We start from the raw sequence: 23317 nt of genomic DNA on the forward strand, positions 1-23317 counted from the left end.
CTATTGGATTTGTAAGAAGTGGGCTCCATCAAGATTGAATTGGGCCAGTTTCCAACAAGGAAAACCGCCAACGGGCCGGCCAATCTCAAGTGTAGTTATGGTTATTTGCTATACTGGCGAAATAAATCCGAAACTGGAAAATCGATCGAAAATATCTGAACTGATAATCGATCATATACATAATATGAGTAACCTAAATAGTACTTCCTCCATTTTATTCAATTCCATACATTTGCCTTTTTGAGCACTATTCACAGATAGGGAGAATTTTCGATACAACTTCTAATATATAGCATGAAATATAGTCATGTGAGATCTTGTTTTAATTGTCTTACCGAGTTCATTGTAAATAACAAATTTTTATAATTTGTACTAATATGTAACTAAATATATGAACAAAAGAAAACGAGTATTGATATACGTGTATAAAGCAAATGTATGGAATTGAATGAAATGGAGGAAGTATATGAAATCCGACTCAGTCCAAATCGAACTGTAACTGAATCGAATTAATAATAACCAAATGATATTTGAACCTGAATATATTCAACATGTAAGAACTAAACTGATTAACCTGAATTAAAATTATTTATTTTCACATAAAAACACTCATATTTTAGGTATTGTTTCAGTGATTATTTATTTATTAATGCTATTATGGTTATTACATTCAAACTGAACAAAATTTGAAAAGTATAAGATACATTTAATGGTATGTTTGGGAACCTTGAATTAGAATTGAATTCCGTAATTGAAACATTTCAAGTGCTTGGGAACCCCAAAATTTAGAATTGGAATTGACTTCCTTATCAATTCCAAGCTAATTAATATTTTGGGGATCTCAAATATTTACCATATATATTAGTCATTTCAATTTCATCACTTCTTACGTTTTATTTTGTGATGCAAATTTAATCGCCATATTTTTATTTATGATATTTTTTCCGACCACAAATATTTTCCATGATAATTTATTTTTTTCAAATATAAAACATCCGATTATCTCGATCCATATCCGTCTCGCCCAAGTCCAATTCAATGAGTTTCCCAAACGCAATTTGGAATTGGATTTGAAATTGAATTCAAACATTTGGATTTCTACAATTGAAATTATGAAAATGGAATCAATTTCATGTTTTCAAGCACTACCTAAGCCAATTTTTTTGACCTGGAACTCAACTGCACTGATATTGACCTGACCGAAACAGTAATCGACTCGAAATAACACAAATCGATTAAAGTGGCTAATCGAAATGAGCTGTTTAAAATTAAAACTAAGGTCAATCGGATTTAAATCGAACCGAATGATGAATCCGATCCAAAACCGAATGGAATAACCCGTTTACCAGGTCTAAATTAATTAGTATCCTATACGGGTAAAATTACCGTCTTTATCTTGTTACCAGCCTACCAGGTAGGTACTCACTAGGTGATCATGAATACTGGAATATGTGATACTTTGCAAATCACGCATACTTGGTTAATAGTTAACCAGTATTTATATTTGGTCAAGTTTTAACCACTATACTCCATGAGTCTAATATATACTCCCTACTTTTGTATGCATGCTTTCAAATAACAGTTGCAAACTCGCAATTTGCAAATAACACGACATTGACCGTTGAGTAATCGTTATTTGAAGATTACCTCGGTAGCCTTGAGGACTTGAGGCGGTATCAACCTTAATTCTCATGTCATCACGGAAATCAAACCGGAACTATCGATCTAAAGAGACCGACTTCTTTCAATTTCTTTATCATCTTGTTCAGATATTTAATTTATATTCCATAGTTATATACAATTTTAAGTTATTGTACATCATAAATGTCTATTTTTCTAAATTTTGGAAGTTAAACTGCATGTATGATTTTCTTTGAGTGGGTAACTATAATTAAGGTGACTAGTATTAGTGCCCGTTACGTCCGGGCTATTTCTATTTACCATTAAAATTTAATTTCAATTAAATAAAACAACTTTAAAGTTGCATAACTCATAAGCTTATCTTTAATATATCTTTCTATGTCATATATTAAAATTACTATTTGATGGGGCATATTCTGCTCCCGCTGACCAAGTCAACATATTGAACAAGGTCAAAGATATCCACAAGCAAGTCAACGACTTAGACAGCCTAACCGACGCAGCCCGTCGGCCTGTCTCTTGGGTCCCGGCCGGGCAACTAGCCGGGGCACACATCCGCGGACTCATATCCAAGACCCCTCGGCGGCGAGTCAACAGGGCCCGCCGGCCTGCCATGGGTCCCTCGGCCGAGGGTAGATCAGTCTTTCCACCTGCTAGCCACTTGGCCACTTGGCCACTACGTGACAAAAGGTGAAAGTCTATAAATACTCCTCAACTCTCATTGAGGAAAGGATCCACAATTTAACCTAAGAATCACTATTCATCTGGTAATATCTTCCTTATCTCTCTACAAAATACATTTCGCCAAGTAACAACAACTTATCTCTCTAAGTTTACTGACTTGAGCGTCGGAGTGAGTTCGCTCGGTCCAAAGCCGAGCCCTCAGTTTGTTCATTGTTTCAGGAGACCGAGAGGAGGATTCATCCAAGGACGTCATTCTACAAGCACGGGTGGTAACAAATAACTGCTCTGGAATTACACCCGGAACAATTGGCGCCGTCTGTGGGAAAAGATACTAGAAGCTAGTCGCATTCATTCCCAAACAAAAAAAAAAAACACAAAACAAAAACCCACCCAAAAAGCTAAGAAGATGTCAAAACAGCAAGAGGTATTCGTGACTGACGAAACCGAATTCTACCAAGATGATACCGTCCACAATTCTGGAGTTGCGCAGCCCTCCACCGGCCGGGTAATTCAACCGGAGTACGGGATGCCAATAATACCAGATACGCCGCTGCCCGCCAACCAGGTCACCATCATGGGACATGTGGTTGATGCAAAGAAACCGAAGCTACTCCTGGACCTAATTGGTAGTACGCCGGCTCACACTGTCACACCGACAAGAGCGGCGGAACCCGTCCAGGAGGCCAGGGCCCAGAATGTGACTCCAAGAGACTTGAATGGAGCATTGGAAGAAGCTGGCCCTGTCAAGACGCCGGGGGAGCCCAGAGTGCTAGTGGTAGACCTGAGTCCTTCCCGCACTCGCGGGAGGACGCGCGCCGCCGCAAAGACCGACGAGGCATGCCCCGGAGGAGTGAAAGAAGTCCGACTCGCCGAGTCGGAGAAGGAGTCCGACTCACCAGAGTCAGAGAAGAAGCCCGACTCACCAGAGTCGGAGAAGAAGCCCTTCCCGCCACGGGGAGAGGAGCCGGACTAGGAATGCGGGGAGCCGATCGCCGCGTGTCATTCGACACGTGGTCAGACAGCCCCTCAGTGCCTACGTCCTTGAAACCACCGTGCCAACCAAGCTAAAGTTGTCGGCGTTCACATACAAAGGGGATAGCGACCCCACCGACCATGTCGAGGCCTTTGAGTCGTACATGTCGGTGTGGGAACAACCCGATGAAGTCTGGTGCCGAGTCTTCCCAACGACCTTGCATGGGATGGCTCAGAGTTGGTACAAGGGGCTGTCCGACGGCTCGGTATACTGTTACGCCGACCTAAGGGACGCCTTTTTAGCCCAGTACTCTTGCAATAAGAGAAGGGCCGTGGAGACATCGGATCTCCTGACTATCAGACAGGAGGGGAACGAGTCTCTACGAAGCTACGTGAAGAGGTTCGACGCCAAGGTTCAGCAGATTCGAGAGCTGAACCCCGAATCGCGCCTTCGCGCTGATGAAAGGCCTCCTAAGGGGAGACTTAAAAAACGAGCTCATCAAGTACGGAGGTCTGGGCCTAGACGCCGCTAGGAAGATGGCCGACCAGGCCATCAAGGTAGAAGACTATCACAAGACCTGGGTAGGCGACAGCGAGGCTGGGCGCTCAGAGAAGAAGAGCCACCGGGAGAACAACCCGGATGAAAGACGCCGTGACAATAATAGGTCACGTTCTGACAAGTCTGCCAGGAAACAGAACTCGGCGGGCGCCGGGAGAAGTTCGGGACCGCACAACCAAAAGCGGTACAATGATCACACCCCCTAGTCGTATCGGCCGCCGAAGTCTTCGCCCTGAGCAAAAACGAGGGTCAGAAGTGGGAAAGACCCCCCAGGCCGAGAAGTGACGGTGACACGAGCCAGTACTGTGAGTACCACGGCCACACCGGTCACTTAACTGACAACTGCCGGCATCTGAAGAATGCCATCGAAGAGCTGATCCGAAAGGGGAGCCTCGGCAAATATGTTGCCAAAGGCCAAAAGACTGACGCCGACGGTTCAAACAATAAATCCGTCTTTGAACGGATAGGAGTGATCCATGCTGTTATCGGGGGCAACGAGAACGGTGGGTCCGCTCATGGGCACAAACGACACCTGAACGAGCTGTATCAGGCCATCAACTTTGTGCCCAACACAGCGGCTCCCGCTTCCAACATCCCCGATATAACTATTGGGAAGAAGGACTACGAGGGAGTCACCGCCCCTCACAGCGACCCACTCGTAGTCCACTTGGACATAGCCAACCACCTGGTGAAGAGGTGCCTGATTGACACAGGCGCCTATACAAACATTATGTACAGCGAATGCCTTCTCAACCTCGGTCGAAGGTTGAAGACTTGAGCCCCCGCACCAACCCGTTGTACAACTTTTCGGGGCGGCCTGGTACCCCAGGGTCAATCAGCCGCCGGTGAGGTTCGGCGAGGGAAGTGCGGCCAAGAATGTTATGTCTGAGTTCGTGGTCATTGACGGCTCGTCGCCTACAACGTTCTCATAGGCCGAGTCACCCCGAGCGAGGCCGATGCAGTAATGTCCATCCGGCTCGATATTGATGTATGTCTCGGACGGGGGAAGCGCATAAGCTCGTCTCAAAGAACGAAAAGGACGAAGTGGTCAATGTCCAAGTGTCCGCCAGAGGGTGCAACATGCAATCCTTCAAAGCGGCGAAGAAGTCAGAGAAGGGGAAGAGCCCATCCTTGCAACAGGAGGGCGAACGCATGGATACCACCGTCGGCATGGTCGAAGGAGCGGAGACCGAGGAGGTGGAGATTGACCCGAGCCGCACCGTAACTATCGGTGTTAACCGGAGCCAAAATTCGAGCCGCCCTCCTAGACTCGCCGAGGAAGAACAAAGACGTCTTCGCCTACTCGGCAGCCGAGATGCCGGCGTGAGCCGGGAGGTAATTGTTCACAAGCTAAACGTACTCCCCACCGCTCGCCCTGTCAAGCAAAGGATGAGGAACTCCTCAGCCGAGAAGGATGAGGCCATCAAAGCCGAGGTAGATAAATTACTAGCGGCGGGCTTTATCATGCCTTGTACCTATCCTGAGTGGTTAGCTAATGTTGTAATGGTGAGGAAATCATCGGGGGCATGGAGGATGTGTGTAGATTTTACCAATCTTAATAAAGCATGCCCCAAAGATTGCTATCCCTTGCCTCGAATAGATAGTTTAATCGACGACGCGACGGCAGCTACACTATCCGAGCTGCCGGACGCCTTCTCAGGGTATCATCGGTGTTCATGGCCGAGGAAGACATGCCTAAATGCGCATTCATCATCGGTAACGGCACATACATGTACAAAATGATGCCGTTTGGTTTGAAGAACGCCGGTGCAACTTACACAAGACTGGTGGACAAAGTGTTCCAAAATCAAAAAGGGCGAAACATTGAGGCTTACGTCGACGATGCTATTGTGAAAAGCAAGTCTGACAGCGAGCACTTAGCCGATTTACACGAGACATTTTGTTCTCTAAGGAAATACAAGATGAAGCTCAACCCAATGAAATGCAACTTCGGTGTCCGGGCAGGTAAGTTCCTCGGCGTACTTGTCAGCGCCAGGGGAATTGATGCCAATCCAGACAAAGTCCGAGCAATCCTAGACCTGCCGGAGCCAAGGAATCGAAAAGAGGTTATGATGCTGACCGGGAGGATGGCGGCTCTAGCCCGTTTCATCTCTCGGTCAGCCGACAAGAGCACCCCATTCTTCAAAGTGTTGAAATGGAATAAGGACTTCAGCTGGGGGGAGGAACAGAGCACAGCTTTCAAGCAACTGAAAGCTCATCTTCAGACTCTCCCAACCCTGTCCAGGCCGATGCTGGGGGAGACGCTATATCTGTACATAGCGATTACCTCGGCCACGGTCGGTCCGTAATCGTCGAGAAGAGGACAAGCAAGAAAGACCAATCTACTTTGTCACCATACATTGTTGCCCGCCGAGAGAAATTACCCGCCGATTGAAAAAGCGAGCCTTTCTTTGTCGTCGTCGCCGCCGCAAGGAAACTTAAACCCTACTTCGACGCACATCCCGTGACGGTCTTAACCGATCAACCATTGGAGAAAGCATTGGAAAAATTTGAGCAATCCGGCAGGCTCATCAAATGGGCAGTAGAGCTATCCGGCTTCGGCATTCAATACAAGCCGAGGCCCTCGATAAAGGGACAAACACTTGCGGATTTCCTAGCCGAGTGCACATATCAAGAAGAGCAAAACCCCGGGGTATGGGAAGTGTACACCGACGGGTCCTCCACGGCGAACAGCTCAGGAGCCGGCATCCTTATCATCAGCCCAAACGGGGACGAGTTTGAGTATGCCTTGAAATTTACCTTCTCGGCCTCAAACAACGAATCTGAATACGAGGCGGTGATAACCGGAGTCGAGCTAGCTAGAGCCGCCGGGGCAGAGCACATCATTTTAAAGACAGATTCACTTTTAGTGGCTAATCAAATCAGAGGAGAGTACGAGACTCGAGACGACGGGATGGTAAGGTACCTGGAAAGGGTAAAAGCTGACACTTCTAAGTTGAAATCTTTTCAGATACAATGCATTCCCAGGTCTGAAAACAACCGAGCCGACGCTCTCTCAAAGCTTGCCAGTTCGACCATCAAGAATGTCACCGAACCGTCTTTGGTGGACATCAGGAATGCCAAGAGCATTACTGAGGCCGTCGGCATGGTGGGTAACATAGAGACCGAGACGACGTGGATGACTCCGATAATGAAATACAAATTGACAAATGAGTTACCGGAGGACCGCAGTCTCTCGTAGAAAATAAAAAGGATCGCAGCAAGGTACTTGGTATTTGAAGGGGAATTGTACAGGAGGTCCGTGATAAGGCCACTCCTGAAATGTGTCGGCCCAGCCGACGCGGAGCTAATACTGACAGAAATTCACGAAGGCATCTGCGGCCATCACATGGGGGCAAGAGCACTAGCCCACAAAGCCCTCCGAGCCGGCTACTTCTGGCCCACCATGCTTGCGGATTCCAGAGCCAAAACCAAAAAGTGCAACAACTGTCAAATGCATGCTCCGGTGATACATGCACCTTCCCGAGACCTGCAGCCGGTACTCAATCCCCTTCCTTTTGCACAGTGGGGGATGGATCTACTAGGGCCATTTCCAACGGCTTCCGGAGGAAGGAAGTACTTGATCGTCGCCGTTGACTACTTCACCAAATGGGTTGAAGCTGTAGCGGTACCTGCCAAGACCACGGCGGCCGTAAGAAAGGTAATCTGGGAAAATGTCATAACTCGTTTTGGGTTACCCCAAGTTATGGTATTTGACCACGGCCAAGAGTTTTGGAGTGACACAATAATGAACTGGTTGGAAGAACTTGGTATCAAATTTGCATACTCCTCCGTCTGCCACCCACAGAGCAACGGACAGGCAGAGGCAGCTAATAAAACAATCCTCAACGGTTTGAAGAAGACAGTTGAAGACCTAAAGGGAAGATGGGCCGATGAACTACCCGGCGTCCTGTGGTCCCTCCGGACCACGGAGAAAGAAGCAACGGGGTACAGTCCATTCCACTTAGTCTACGGATCCGAAGCAGTCCTGCCAATTGAAGCAACGGTGCCGACATTCAGAACGGCCACCTTTAACCAGGTTGAAAATGAGGAAGGTCTAAGAGCCTCCCTAGACCTGGTCGAGGAAAGCCGAGATACAGCACGCCTCAACTTGGCAGTATACCAAAACCGAATGAGAAGAGCATACAACCGAAGAGTCCACAAAAGGGACCTAAAAGTAGGAGATCTAGTCCTAAGAAAATTAGCCGCCACCAACAAAGGGAACATTCATGGTAAACTGACGGCTAACTGGGAAGGTCCCTACAAAGTCGTTGAAGAAATGAGGCCGGGTACATACCGGCTGACAGACATGGGGGGTGTGCCTTTGATGAGCCATTGGAACACTGACAACCTCAGGAAATACTTTGTATAGCGGCGGAGGTGCCTAAGACAACTGTGGGCACCCCGACGCATGTTTATGTCTAATGAAGAATCGTCCAAGTTTTCAATCAAAGTGTTCATTTTCCCCCCATAGTCATTACCAAGAAGTAGCCGCCACGGCAGTCACTACCAGTGCAGTTGCCAGATACAGACGCTATCGCGCCGTAACCCCTAGTCTCCTCGGCCCGCCGAAGGCCTGGCAGGGGACACAACGGTCGATACGCTAACAGACGCTATCGCGCCGTAACCCCTAGTCGCCTCGGCCCACCGAAGGCCTGGCAGGGGACACAACGGTCGATACGCTAACAGACGCTGTCGCGCCGTAACCTCTAGTCGCCTCGGCCAAACCGAAGGCCTGGCAGAGGACACAACGGTCGATACGCCAACATGTTCACAACGGCGGTTGGGAAGCGCAATTCCGACGCCTCGGCTAGACCGAGAGTGAAAGAGGAAGCGACCAACATGCTAACATGTTCAAGAAAAAGACGTTAAACGCAGTTGAGATGCGCATTCTAGTTGCCTCGGCCAAGCCGAAGGTAAAAATGAAAAAAGCGCTCAATTAATAACGCAAGAAGACAAGAGAAGACCTCGGCCAAGCCAGAGGCAAAATGAGCAAACACTTATTACAAATAAGAAGAATACAGACGACGGCCGTCCCCATAGGGATGAGCCAAAACGCAACCTACCAAAGTTTTACAAAAACAAGGAAAAGAAAAGCAAAAGGTTACAAACATGACATTTGAAGCGCCAAAAGATGGCAGGGAGGAAAGGCTCAATAGTTGGCCCCGAACGCCTAAAGCTATCCGAGATGCCGGGTGAGTCCGGTGACGACCGCCCGTCTCCCTACGCTTATTCTTTGCCCCCATCGGCGGCAAAGAATAAAGATCATCTTCGGTGGCGGCCCAGAGGAAAGCTCGTCATTTTCACGTGCCTTTAGCCTCTCAGCCTCCTCTTCGGCCTCCTTCACCTTTGCATCGTAGGCCGCCTTGGCCTCAGCTATCTGAGCCGCCTTCGCCACCTCCGCCTTTTCCGCAGCCGCTTTTTCCGCAGCATCGGCCATCTCATCCAGAAGCTGCTCAAATTGTTGCCACGGGAAGGAACCTTCAGGAATGAGCTTCTTGATTGCCTCCCTGGTCGCTTCCTCGGCCTGGTCCCGGAATTGGGCGCACATGGTAGGGATGATCTCAGTCTGAAGCATCTCAATATCTTTCTCTTTTTGGGTAAGGATATCCCTTGTGCCCCTATGTGCCTCCGACTGAGCCAAGTACATTTCCTTCCATTCTTCCCTCTTGGCAACTACGGCGTCGTAACCGCCCTTATACATGTCCCGCTCCTCCAAAGAACTTGGCGGCGGTGGCATCAAGACCTCAACTTTGGCCCTCTCGGCCAATAGCTGCTTCTCAGCTTCCTCCACACGCTTTCGTGCAGCAAGGAGGTCAAGCTTAGCCTTCCCGGCTTCCCCCTTTGCAGCGGTAAGATCAAGCTTAAGCCGTTCGATCAATGGCCCAGCTTAGGCCATAGCCTTCTCTTGCTCCATAATGTGGGAGCCGGCTAGCTGAGTCCATTTCGAAAGCCTCTTGTATATTCTCGTCCCCTCTGCCACAAGCTCGGTGGGGGAAACCTTCTGGAGTAAGGAGTCAACGGTGACATTTCTATCACCCGCCTTCTCAGTCGTTTCTCTAATTGCCGCTCGGTGAACGGCGGGCCGCCAACGGCGGATCTACAAAAAATTCACACAGCGCATCCATGTCAACATTCATTGACACATCAGAGAGTCTGTCATCGGGAATGCATAATGAACCAGCTAAGTCTCGAACCACGGAGTTAGGTCCGTACCAGTCTGGACCTTCTTAGATAAAGGACCGGGTGAACCATTCTTTCCCAAGCCACGGTGGAAGCCGGCGGTGGTTCTTTTTCTTCTTTGGAGGAGGGCCCTTCGCAACGGTCACCACCTCCGCGATAATATCGACGACCTCCACATGCTCCTTCCGGACCGTTGGGGTTGAAGAGGAGTTGGGGTTGACGCCGTCGCCGATCTAGACGCGCCTTTGGTTTTCTCTTTGCACGCCTCCGAGAACCCGTGCTCGAGCCACCGCCGGATCCGGCGCCTTGTTTGCTTGTCCATGAGTCCGTTGGGAGCCAGTCTACGATAACGCGCGTCGCCCTGAGGATCTTCTTTGAACGACCTTCCCGTCCTTGTCAAGCCTTAACCTCTTCAAGGTCCTCTCAGACAGATCTTGGCCAAACCGGTCTGCAAGAAACCAGACAAGGGTTACATAAAAGAAGTAAAACAAAGCTCTAAAAGCAGGAGCATAACAGGCAAAAATGGGCCTCACACCGACCCTACTCACCCTGGTTGAGGGCGGTGATGAGGCCGACGCGGCAAAGCGGCTCATCCTCGAAGAATAATCCGAGTCGGGGCACCCATCCTTCAAAGCATCAAACAAGTGCATCGCCGCTTCTCATCTGCATTAAGATAGACCTTGAAGCGTCCATCTTAAGCTTACTCCGGGTTACCCATTGGTCACGCCCGCTCGCTCTCGCACCGCAAATTAATTTGGTCTTTGGAAGGCCGGGGCAGCGGATAGTCATCCGGAACTTCGACATACACCCACCGCCCCTTCCAGTCCTTGCAGAAGGAAAGCTTATCAACGGAGATGTAGCCCGGCTCCATCTGCACGCTGTACCACCCCACTTTACCGGGGGTCGATGGCCGAAGATGATGAAGCCGGCGGAATAAGTTAACTGTAGGGACCTCCCCCTTAAAGAGACAGAGCCACACGAAGCCAACTATCGTCCTAATGGCCAACGGATGCAGTTGAGCCACAGCGACGTTCATAGCTTTGATGATGGCCGTGACGTATTCATTCAAAGGAAACCGGAGCCCATACTCCAGGTGCCGGATATATACGCCGATATGACCCGGGGGAGGGCAACAGACCGCCTGACCCTCCTCAGGGATAACAATTTTGTATCCCTCACCGAAGGAGAAATCACCCTCGAAAAGAGTTCCACCGGAACAACTGGCGAATTTATTGGTCCAGGCACGATCAAGACCAGTCATGCAGGCCTCGCCGTGATTCGTGACATACTGTCTCCCCTCATTAGGATGAGCCCTTTCAGCGTCATCGCCGTCATCATCAACATCATCATCATCCTCCCAATCCTCCAAAGCCTTTGGATCGACTTCGGGAGAAGGAGACCTAGGGCCCCCAGACCTTATCGGGATGGCGTCTAGTATCTCTCCCTCATCAAGGCGCGACAGGGAACCCCCCGGCGCAGGCTTACTAGGTCCGGCATCAGCAGAAGACATTTTTACAACAAAACTTACAAGTTAAAAAGAGAAAAATTTGTTTGTTTACCTTGAAGAAAAGTACTAGCCGAAGTAACGACTCCGAAGATTAGAAGAGAAAGAAGCCCTTGAAAGTTTAGAGAGAAGAAAATTTTAGAGAAAGTGAAATTGGTGGCCGATTTCAGGGACTAACTGCCCTATTTATAGGGAAAAGCCCATGAAGAAGGACCAATCAGGGCACAGCCCATGAAACGTCAGCCAATCAACGAACAGACACGTGTCAGACATGCAACCACGGAATGTCAATCGTTGCAACAGTTGAACGTCAATCAATGCAACAGTGACCAAGCGTCTTCAACACGACCCTTCATATCTCTCTGCCTGTTCGTCTTCCTCAACAAATTCCTAAAGTATCTGTTCTCTGCCGGCCACATGATCAACCAAGCTAGGTAGCACCGGCTGGGGGCAATCAAAAACAACCGGCACTCTCAACCCAGGTCTCGGCCAGCGTCACTTTCCTTTCCACATCGGATGCCCTTTACACATCCATGTGGAGGGGGGATATGGTACGGCCTAAGCAGAACCAAGCCGAGGTAGAAGAGGCCGGGGCAGAAAAATTTTGTCTTGCGCAGAATATACGCTCAACATACATCGGAGCCCATACCACGGCATAGACTACGATGGGGGCAAATTGATGGGGCATATTCTGCACCCGCTGACCAAGTCAACATATTGAACAAGGTCAAAGATATCCACAAGCAAGTCAACGACTTAGACAGCCTAACCGACGCAGCCCGTCGGCCTGTCTCTTGGGTCCCGGCCGGGGCAACTAGCCAGCCGGGGCACACATCCGCGGACTCATATCCAAGACCCCTCGGCGGCGAGTCAACAGGGCCCGCCGGCCTGCCATGGGTCCCTCGGCCGAGGGTAGATCAGTCTTTCCACCTGCTAGCCACTTGGCCACTTGGCCACTACGTGACAAAAGGTGAAAGTCTATAAATACTCCTCAACTCTCATTGAGGAAAGGATCCACAATTTAACCTAAGAATCACTATTCATCTGGTAATATCTTCCTTATCTCTCTACAAAATACATTTCGCCAAGTAACAACAACTTATCTCTCTAAGTTTACTGACTTGAGCGTCGGAGTGAGTTCGCTCGGTCCAAAGCCGAGCCCTCAGTTTGTTCATTGTTTCAGGAGACCGAGAGGAGGATTCATCCAAGGACGTCATTCTACAAGAACGGGTGGTAACAAATAACTGCTCTGGAATTACACCCGGAACACTATTAAATAAATTATGAGACAAATTCACTAATCCCGTTATTAATATTTTACTTAAATCCATTAGTTAGCTAATTGTTCATATATGCTTTGTTTTGTTGTTAGTATTGTTACTTTTATTCCATTCGTTATTACTACGGTTACTTTCACTACCACCGCATGAATATAGATAATTTCAATATTGATAAGTTTCTTTTTTGTTTGTTGTGTGTAGATTTCTTTACCGTGATTTATGATTGTGATGCCTGAGTTGCTTTTCATTTTGCTAGATATGTAACTAAGTTTGGTTTATTTTTGATTCTTCGTCGAAGTTTAATGCTACATTTTCAAAAATTTGACTTCTTTCAGAGTTTAAAAATGGATATTTTACTTTCAATTTAGCTTTTTCAAAAGAAAATTTGAGTGGTTATTATTGGAGCTATGACTGATACTCATGGAACTGTTTGTATGGGTCATGAGAAAGTAGCTCATGCTTTTCTCACTTATTATCAGGACTTGCTGGGGATTTCTAAACCTAGTGTTCTTTTGCCCTCTGCTATCTTTCAGGATCAAGTCTTAGCCCAACCTGCTTCCCTGGACACTATGGTTACTATCTCTGAAATTGAAAAAGCTTTATTTTCTGTTGACAGTAATAAGATTCCTGGCATTAATGGGTACACTTCTGGTTTTTTTAATTAAAGACACTTGGGCTATTACTGGCCCTGCTTTTGTGGCTGCTGTAACTGAGTTTTTCACAAAAGGGATCATGCCTAGAGCTGCTAACTCTACCCTTATTTCTTTGGTTCCTAAATCTGCTTCTCCCAATTCTGTTACTGAGTTCAGACCTATATCTTGCTGCACTGTTTTTTATAAGACAGTTAGCAAGATACTTGCAAATAGAATGAAACTTGTCTTGAGTGATATTATTGGGTTAGAGCAAGCTGCCTTTATTGAGGGAAGGGATCTTTTTGATAATTCCATGTTGGCCCATGAATTAGCTGCCAAATATAGTAGAGCTTATCTTACTCCCAGGTGTATTTTAAAAGTGGATATTAAGAAAGCCTTTGATTCGGTCAATTGGCAATTCTTGGCTGACTATCTTAAGTTTTTTGGGTTCCCTGATCAGTTTAGGACTTGTGTCCTTGCCTGTGTCACCACTTCTCATTTTTCTCTTAACTAGTTTTTGAACCCGTGCAATGCACGAGTGGCAACAGAAAGTATTATTAAAAGTAAAAACTTAAGTATTTTTTTTATTTAGTAAATTACTAAATTTTAGAAAATTTTGTTTGTCTATCCTTACATTTTTGATAAGTTTATGTTGCTTAATTTTATTCGAAGTATGATACGTTTTTTTTCCTCGACCGTTTAACATATGAGAGGTGAAATTTGAAAAGTGGATATAAAATTATTGTAGATTTCAAAACCTATTTATTTACGCAATATACATTTAATTTTTTTTTCTGAGAATAATATACATTTAATTTTACTCATTGTTGTACGCTTTTTATCATATTACCGCTCTTATTTGTTGTTCTCTCAATTCTCTGCCTTCTCTCTTCTTTCCTCTCCCGCCTACCATATCCTGGACTTCTCGAAGCAGCGTTCACCATCGCAGATCAATTACCTCGAGACTCACAAACAATAGACCCTCCATCACAGTGGTAACCGCACCTAACATACCTCAGACCACGACTTCCCACAACTAACCACTCCCTGCAATCCATATCATACGTCCTTCAACTATCCTACCCCTTTTACCTTCACCATCCCCTACACCCCCACCGTCATTCTAGCATAACCATATTGTCGGACCCACCCTGTGAGCGACCCCTAACCCTTCCCGTAACCCTAAGCGACTCCCCACCCCCATCATTACTCACCCGTCGCGACCCCACTTTGATCAGGATCACCCTTCGATCAGGATAACCCATTAATTCGCCTTTTAAGTCGCCAAATAATAATCTTTTGGATTACTTTTCTTTTGTTTATTGAGGCATATTAACATTTGCCCCTTAACATTGCAAATCATTTTGTCCGTGATTAAAATGGATAAAGTATATTTTCCATAACACCTTATTTACTCATTACCTTTTAATGTGTTATGCATTAGTTGTTAGATATTTTTTTAAAATCACTCCAACTTATATAAATTGAAAATAATACGAAGTATCCACATATTGTTTTTTTTGATAATTTTATATTATCTATTGATCATGACTTGATATATATTATGAAATTACTGTAGAAATTTTAGGTGATTTATATTTATTTTTAAATAAAATTTTAAATATGTCAATTTCTCATGCTTATGATAGTTGATACTACATTTGACTTAAAGAGAATATTTACATTTTTATTATTTTGTGAGGAGTATTTAATATCAAAGGTAAACAATTTTTTTGGTACATGAAGGTAATTAATTGTGGTTCACTATTACCAATTGTCTAAATTTTCCGACCCTCTCACGGTTAGTTTCCACTATCATCTCTTCTACCCCCATATTATCAATCTATGATAGGCGATTATTTTGAGCGCATTGCTTTGCGTAATTCGTTTACATATCTATAATTTGTCGTAGCCATTAATTTGTTTACCACTACTTACAGAACCTCCATTTTGGTTAATGTTATGCATGTCAATTTCACGTATTCTTTTAAGGTAATTTCATCCTATTACAGCTGCAGCCTGCAAGTAAAGGGTTTCGACTTAATTTATGTGAATTAACTCAAATTAGTCCGTTTTATTCAGTCATCCCAATTTAACCGTTTGATCAATTTTTTTTATGCCAGGTAAATTACCCGCAAACAACTTGATAGATAACATAAAACTTACATAATAAAACCGAAAATAAAGATTAGTGTTGAAACTGAAATTTTTTTATTGTCGAATAAAACCGATGACATAATAATAAAAGGTGAGTATGCTACTAATTTTTCTCCACTTTACAATGATATGACTTTTGATGGTAGAAATTGAAAAGTTGATAGTCTATCGCGTTTATTCCAGTTAAATTTTCATTGAATCTTGAGAATGGTCACTTTAGTGGTTGTTTCCTCCATTGATGTTGTTTGTCCACCATAAGATTCACGAAGTGCATCATTAACTTGCAATAGTGTCTTCTTACAAGCACTTTACTCTAACGCCATATAATGCACCAATTTGAATAAATTAGATCTTATAAAAGTTTATTTTAACTGGAATAAACGCGACACCAACACTTCTTTCTGATTTTCAGGGCTCAGATTAGACGCCAAAGACCATTTATGCATTAGTTCAAAGCATTCAAAACTTGTCATATCACCTTTGTAATTTTCACATCTTTAATGGACTATAGTACAACTAACCTAATTGTTTAAAATAGGTGTCTTTCCCTCTAGCTACAGTTTCATGATCATCTGTCTTGAAAACAAATTCTAGGCCGATAAAGACCTTAAGCTCTTCATGTATGTAATCCTTCACGCCATTTTACTAACCATCGTGTAAGAATTAGAATGTATAATAACGTATTTAAAACCTCAATTTTAATAGTATATTGAAAAAGTATGTTACATGTTCTTGTTTGCCAAGAATTCCATCATGATCAATTCAACCTCCTTGGAAATATGACGCTTAAACAGTGTGATCTGAGGCGCCGTTGAAAGTTTGAAACCGCCACAAAGTTTACCTGGAATATACATAAGAATAACATCTAACGTTAAAAAAAATTGCATTTTAGCATTTGTAACTTCCATATTTACAAAGATAAATATTATCCTTATAATAAGCTACACCATCATCATGTTTAACAACTCTTTTGAAGGGTTTTTGCTTGATGCGGTGGATATAATACCAGTTGGCCTTTGTGTTAATATTTGTCATTCCAACAAGTCTCACACAATCCCACCCTTTAATATGTACAGGTAAATATGATAAGTTAATGTTGTATATCAACGAAGCAGCAAATCTAAACAAAATTTTATAATTCTTTAAAAAGAAGAAGAGTTATATGGACTATGGAGTATAAACTTACGAAGTACTCGTACCTGTTAACTATTGACAACTTCAGAAATAGTCTTGAATAGGTCCGGCTTGATAAGGTCGTTGTCTCGCTTGATATCTGAGTTATCCTTACGAAGTCAGATGCTTCTGTCAAAGGCGCGGTTTCTAAGATACAAAACACATGAAAATGAAAATCAAAACTTGTGAAATAGGGGATTATAATAATAGATTTTATGCGAAAATCTTCAACCTCGGGATATCAGAGTTTATAATGATTCGGACAGCATATGTTGTATGTAGTAGTGCAAATTCTCACTTCACCTATTATAAAATTTTTAAAAAAAATGTTTCACTTTATTGACCAAGTTATTTAGAGACTGAATATAAATAATGTGTATAATCAGAATTATTTTGGCCGAGATTTTAGCATGTAGATATTCTGTTATTGGGATATATATGGCAAGGTTTGGGTTAAACTGAAAAAAATATTCTATCAATGATTTTCTCCTATTTTTTAAATGATTTTATATGAGAAAGGATTGTTTTAAATCAAATTTTAAAAACGGAACTATAATTATGTGAGTGGAAAAATAATATGTGACTGATTCTTTCCCATTAAAATAGTCAACATTTTAGTTAGAGGACTACTATAATCATTGTTAATTCTATAAGACGTAAATAATTAGTGAATGATTTGAATAAAATTGGAAAGTTTGATTTTTGTATTAAATGCATTGAATTGGTGGAAGGCCTTTCAAATATGGCAATCGTATATACCTTTAACAAATTTAACGTTTCAGTTATTATGGGAAAGTGGATTAAAATGACAATTTAAAACTGAAAATACATGCTTATGACATGTGGCAGAAGCCATCTGCTGATGACACGTGGCAGATGGTTTCTGCTTTAATATAATATATGATATAAATGGTTCTGTGGAGAGTTTCTTTCTTGGTAGAAGGGGGCTTAGGCAAGGAGACCCCCTCTCTCCTTATCTTTTTGCCTTGTGTATGGAAGTTCTCTCTAGGCTGCTCAAAAGATTACCCCAATCACCTGGGTTTTCTTATCATCTCAAATGTGTTAAGATTAAACTTACTCATCTTATTTTTGCTGATGACCTACTTGTTTTTACTAGAGCAGATCTTCCTTCAGTGTTAGCTGTGCATAAATGTTTGGCTCTCTTTGCTACTTACTCAGGTCTGTCTGTCAACCCAATGAAGTCCAATCTGTATTTTGGAGGGGTTTCACTACAGATTAAGGAGCTTATATTGGCCTCTACTGGTTATGTTGAAGGGGACTTTCCTGTAAGATACCTAGGCATTCCTCTATTCAGTGCTAGGTTGACTCATAATATGTTTCTGCCAATGTTGGATAAAATTAGGGGTAAGCTTACTCATTGGGCTAACAACTATTTAAGCTATGCTGGGAAAATTGCTTTGATTAATTCAGTGATTTTTGGTATCCAAAATTTTTGGTGTGCTAGTGTTTTGTTGCCTAAGGGTGTGGTTAAGAGAATTAATAAGATGTGCAAATATTTCTTATGGGGCATTGGTGATGGCCAAAGAAAGATGGTGTTTAAAAGCTGGGAGAGTTTTTGCTGTCCTAGGGAGGAATGGGGAGTTAATATTAAGTAAGTGTTAAGTTGGAATAAGTGTCTGCTGTTGTCTTGGATTAAGAAGATTATACTTAATTCTCCTACTATCTGGATTAAATGGATTAATGCTTATGTTCTGAAAGGAGCTAGTATATGGGACTTCAATCCTACTGCTGCTTGTTCCTGGGGCTGGAGTAGTATTATTTCCTGTCGAGATTCTCTGCTTGCTTCTACTGGATCTGTTACTGCAGCTCATTCTTTTTATGCCAGCAGGATTATAAGCAGCAGGCTTATGATCTGTTTAGGACCGGGGGAGACCTGATTTCAATGCATACAACTTTGTGTGATACTCTCCCTTATCCTAAGCATGCTGTTATTGGTCTGTTAGCTATTCAGAACAAGCTCACTACTACAGATAATCTTTGTAAGAGAGGGATTGTCATGGTTAGCAGATGTGTTCTTTGTGAAAAACAGGTAGAGAGTAGAGACCATTTGTTTTTTGCCTGCTCCTACTCTGCTGCTGTTTGGCTGGGTATTTCTAAGTGGCTGTGTATAAGGGTTATGTTTGACCTGGGAGCTCTTTTTGGATTATTTAAACATTGCAATAGAGGTCGTAGCCTGCTTAAAAGACAACGTAGATGAGCTTTCCTTTGTGCTCTGTACCTCATTTGGCAAGAAAGAAACCGGAGGATATTTTCCAACAAGTCATATCTCCTTGAGAACCTTGTTTGGAAAATTAAGTATCCTGTACTTATTCGTTCCTCTCGTTTGTTAGCTTAGCTTGGTTGCTTTTCTTTTGTTGTTTGTTGGCTGTTTGTTAGGGTAAGGTGGCCTCCCTGGCTTTCCTTGTAGGATTATTAGGATTTTGTACTGTCACTCCTTCTTTTTATTAATATTATGATCCTAACTTTATGCAAAATAAAATAAAATAAAAAATAATAATAATCGTCTTAAGTTTGTAGTAGATTATGACACGTGTTTTAATGCTTATCGACTCATTTGGGTCTAATAAATCTATTGGGCTCCTCTCTACTCTTCTCCCTCCACCCAAAACCCATAACAAAACCCTAAAATCTCATCTTTCTCCCCCATTTCTCAGCGCACTATTCACCACCTAACACCTCAAAACCTCCATTTTTACACATCTCAAACCTTCAACCTTAAGATGAGCATAAAATATTGTTTCTTATCGGTTTTCAACGATTTTCGCACCATTCTTTTCTTTATCTCGCCCTCGTTCTTTCTAGGTATGAAAGGTGAAACCTTTCCAAGTTTCTCTACAAATCCATCTTTCTAGGGTTAGAGATTTTCACTCTTTTCCTTGGAGTTTTTGTTGGGGATCAAGCTTGGAGGACTCGGGCATGGCTATTTGACGATTTGGAGGGCTAAAACGTAACGGTGATAGGTTACTCGATATTATGTCAATTTTATATGTTTATATTTTATACTTTACTCTTGTGTTTGTTAAAGTTTGAATCTTTACATGGTTAACATGTTCATTGTTGGATAAGTTGGTGTGTGAGACTAGGGATGGCAACATGCTGGATCTGGATAGGGTCCAATAGGATCCAGATTCGCGATGCGAAAGCGGGATCCAGATCCGGACCCTACGGATCCGGGTAGAATCCGGGTTACCCATGGGTCCCATGTATAAAATAGTAAAAAATAAAAAATAAAATTGAATTTGCACTTGACAATAGCATGAATCAGTGCCCCTCAATTCATCCCATCTTCATTGTCAAATAAGCTTTCTCAACAAAAGAGATAGCTAGAAGGTAGTGACTTGAGCTTCAGTTTTACAAATCCAAAAGATTACAATTTTACAAGTCAAAGTCTTACAAAATGAAAGTCCTACAATTAAAGTCTTATAAAATGGAGTACAACTTAGAGAAAACAATTAAGCGAAGTAATAATTGTGAAAGTCCCACAATTAGTTAACACTTAAAACTTCTTGATCATCATCTTCCTCCATGTCTTCCTTAGCAATATCATCAACATCCTAATGTAAAAAAGGATACACCAAATAAGAATATAGAAACAAGTAACTAAAAGTCAGTTAACTAGTCTGTAAACTAAATATATGTACTCCGATTAAATAACAAGGCTAAGTAAGAAAAACTCACCATGTCAATTATATCAATCATTTCTCCTTCAAGATCTGAATCCTCATTCATGGTAGAACACGCACTAGTGCCCTCCAGTTTACAACAACAAAACTGCCCTCCAGTTCACAACAACAAAACTGACAATAATAGGGTTATAAATTAGGGTTACAAAATCAATTTAATTATAAACAATAATTATCAACAACCATAATTCATAACAATCAAAACAATAAATTAGGGTTAGAAAAACACGAAATGTAAGAGACTAAAACTGTATCACCCATATATACAACATCACTTAATCAATTTATATTGTTCTAAAATAGGTTTTTGTAAAGTTTGTACAAAAGTAAAGTGGAAAATCAGCGAGATTATCACGAAATTAACAAGATATAGACTAATTATTACAACAATATCATGAAATTAACAAGATATTTTACAAATTAAAAAGGTTCGATTCGTAGATCTTCGAGGATAGTTATTGGCTAGGTAGACCATTGGGGAGAAGCATTCAGGCGGTGGATCTACTGATGTTTAGGCGGCGGGATAAGGAAGGGTTGGGTTGAGAAGGGATTTAGGTTTTGAACATGGGAGTGAATGAGGGATAGGCGTGTTACTGTGTTATAATTTTGTGTTTGTAACTTGTAAATTTGAAAGTGGTACGCATAACTAAAGCGTCAGACCATCAAATTTTTTTATTTTTTAAAAATTAATATTAAAAACGGGTCTTAGGGTCGGATCCGGGTCTAACGATCTGGGTTTAGCGATCCGGGTTTAGCCGACCAGATCCAGATCCAGGTCCATTTTTAAATTCGTGGATCCAGATCCGATCCAGATCCGTAGGGTCTGAAATATAAAGATCCATATCCTATCCATCAGGGTAGGGTCTAGCGGATCTGGACCGGATCCAGGATCCATTTCCATCCCTATGTGAGACCGTCTTATGGTTGTTTGAGGAATTTCTAATCTTTTGTCACATGTTTGTTTAATTGGATGAAATGGGTTGTTTACATGAGTTAATTAGAGAAAAATCCGTCTTAATCATGCTTAGTTGACATGTTTAATTATGTCATGAGATTATTTGTTGGATTAATATTGTAAATGATGAAGTTGGTAGTATTGTTGTTGTGAAATATGTCTAATAGTGATTTTGTATGTTGGTAAGTAGAGATCTAGCCTTTTTGGGTGAAAAAGAATGAATATTTATGTTGAGTTTACCTTATTAAGTCTTATTTATGAACATGGAGTAATTTATGAATGTTGTTTGTTGTGGATTCTTGTTTTTAATTGTATAATTGAAATTTGGAGGTTGATTTTGGGTCTAACAATGATGTTGGAGCAACTCCGATAAAGATAGTGATGTGGTTGTTGAATTTATCCCTTATAAGGGTGATATTTAAATTCTGGCGCAAATGAGCCGAAACTCATCTTTGACAGAATTTTTGAGAAGTGAATTTTTAAATGTTGTAAAGTTTGAGCTTCAACTCATTGTGGACAATATTCATTTTAAGGTTGTTTTCTTATCAAGTGATTATCTACTTGGTTAACTTAAGTATTTTTATACGTTGTTTGACATGATCTACTTCATATGCTTCTTACTCTTGGTTCTAATGCTTATGAATGGTTCGGCTTTGGTCCCCACCCGGCTGGGAGTCCCATGATGGTTTTACTTCACTTGTAACTTCTATTAATCATTTATTTAACTATGCATTTTTCTTATGATTGGTAAATGGTCAATTTAGGACTTGTTTATGTTATGATCATGCAAATTATTGTTGCTCTTATTTGTGACTCGAGTGTGACGTGTTACGTAGTGTGACGACTTGACATTCCTTATTTACCCCTTCGGATCTTTGGTTATGGTTATGTGTGCCATGTTTTCGGTTTAGGTTATCCTTCCACCTTTCTTTGAACCTTTGGTTACGGTTATGTGTGCCATGTTTCCGATTAGAAGTTACTCGACCGTTGGTTACGGCTATGTGTGCCATGTTTCGAGTCTTGAATGCGATTGGTATATCGTTTGTCGAATCGGGTGACGCCCATCCTGAGAGTCTGGATCCAGGTTTATACTAGGACCGTATTATGATCGTCATCCTACCAAGAGGTTGGAGTCTAGGTTGTTGTCTTGTAAGTCCATGCTACGTAAATGTCTTACACTTGTTTAGTCGAGATTTTACGTCTTATATGGTTATTTGTAAGAGTCTTGGTCCTATCGAATACTAGAGGTGAGATGCAAGCCTTATAGTTGCGATATGATCGCCGAGATTGATGCTCTCATCCGTTCTTAGGGTGAGATACAAGCCATAAGTGCGCATGTGACGTTAATAGCCACGTCCCATGCAATGTTTGTTATAAGATTTCGTAAATAATGACTATGGTTTTAAACTATATGTATTGCGATGATTGACCACTCGTTTATCTATCTCACATGACTTAAGTATTAGTCTTGTATAATTTGGATAGTTGCATATGTCACATTTCATTGGAATTCGTGCTTGTGATTAATTAACCGTATCTATGTTCTTTCCTTTACTTTAGTTATTTAAATATGCCTATGATATGCTCATTTTGCTATTCTATCTTGCTTCCTCTTATTATTCTAAAATGAATGATCCCATGCTTATTCGTTTAAGTGAATTGTATCCCGTATTTATCATGCCTTGTCTTATTTGAGTTCTTTGTTATGTTCATTTTGATATAATGTGGCTGGGAGAATGATACGTGCAATTTATATAGACTTTTTTGCCTCTTATTGCATGCATTTCTATGCCATTTGTATCGTTATATATTTCAAAATGCCCCGAATTGGCTACTTTGGTTTGTTTTGTCTTAATTGTAGGAATTAACCCAA

The sequence above is a fragment of the Silene latifolia genome, chromosome 3 (assembly GCF_048544455.1).
Source record: "Silene latifolia isolate original U9 population chromosome 3, ASM4854445v1, whole genome shotgun sequence".
Classification (NCBI taxonomy): domain Eukaryota; kingdom Viridiplantae; phylum Streptophyta; class Magnoliopsida; order Caryophyllales; family Caryophyllaceae; genus Silene; species Silene latifolia.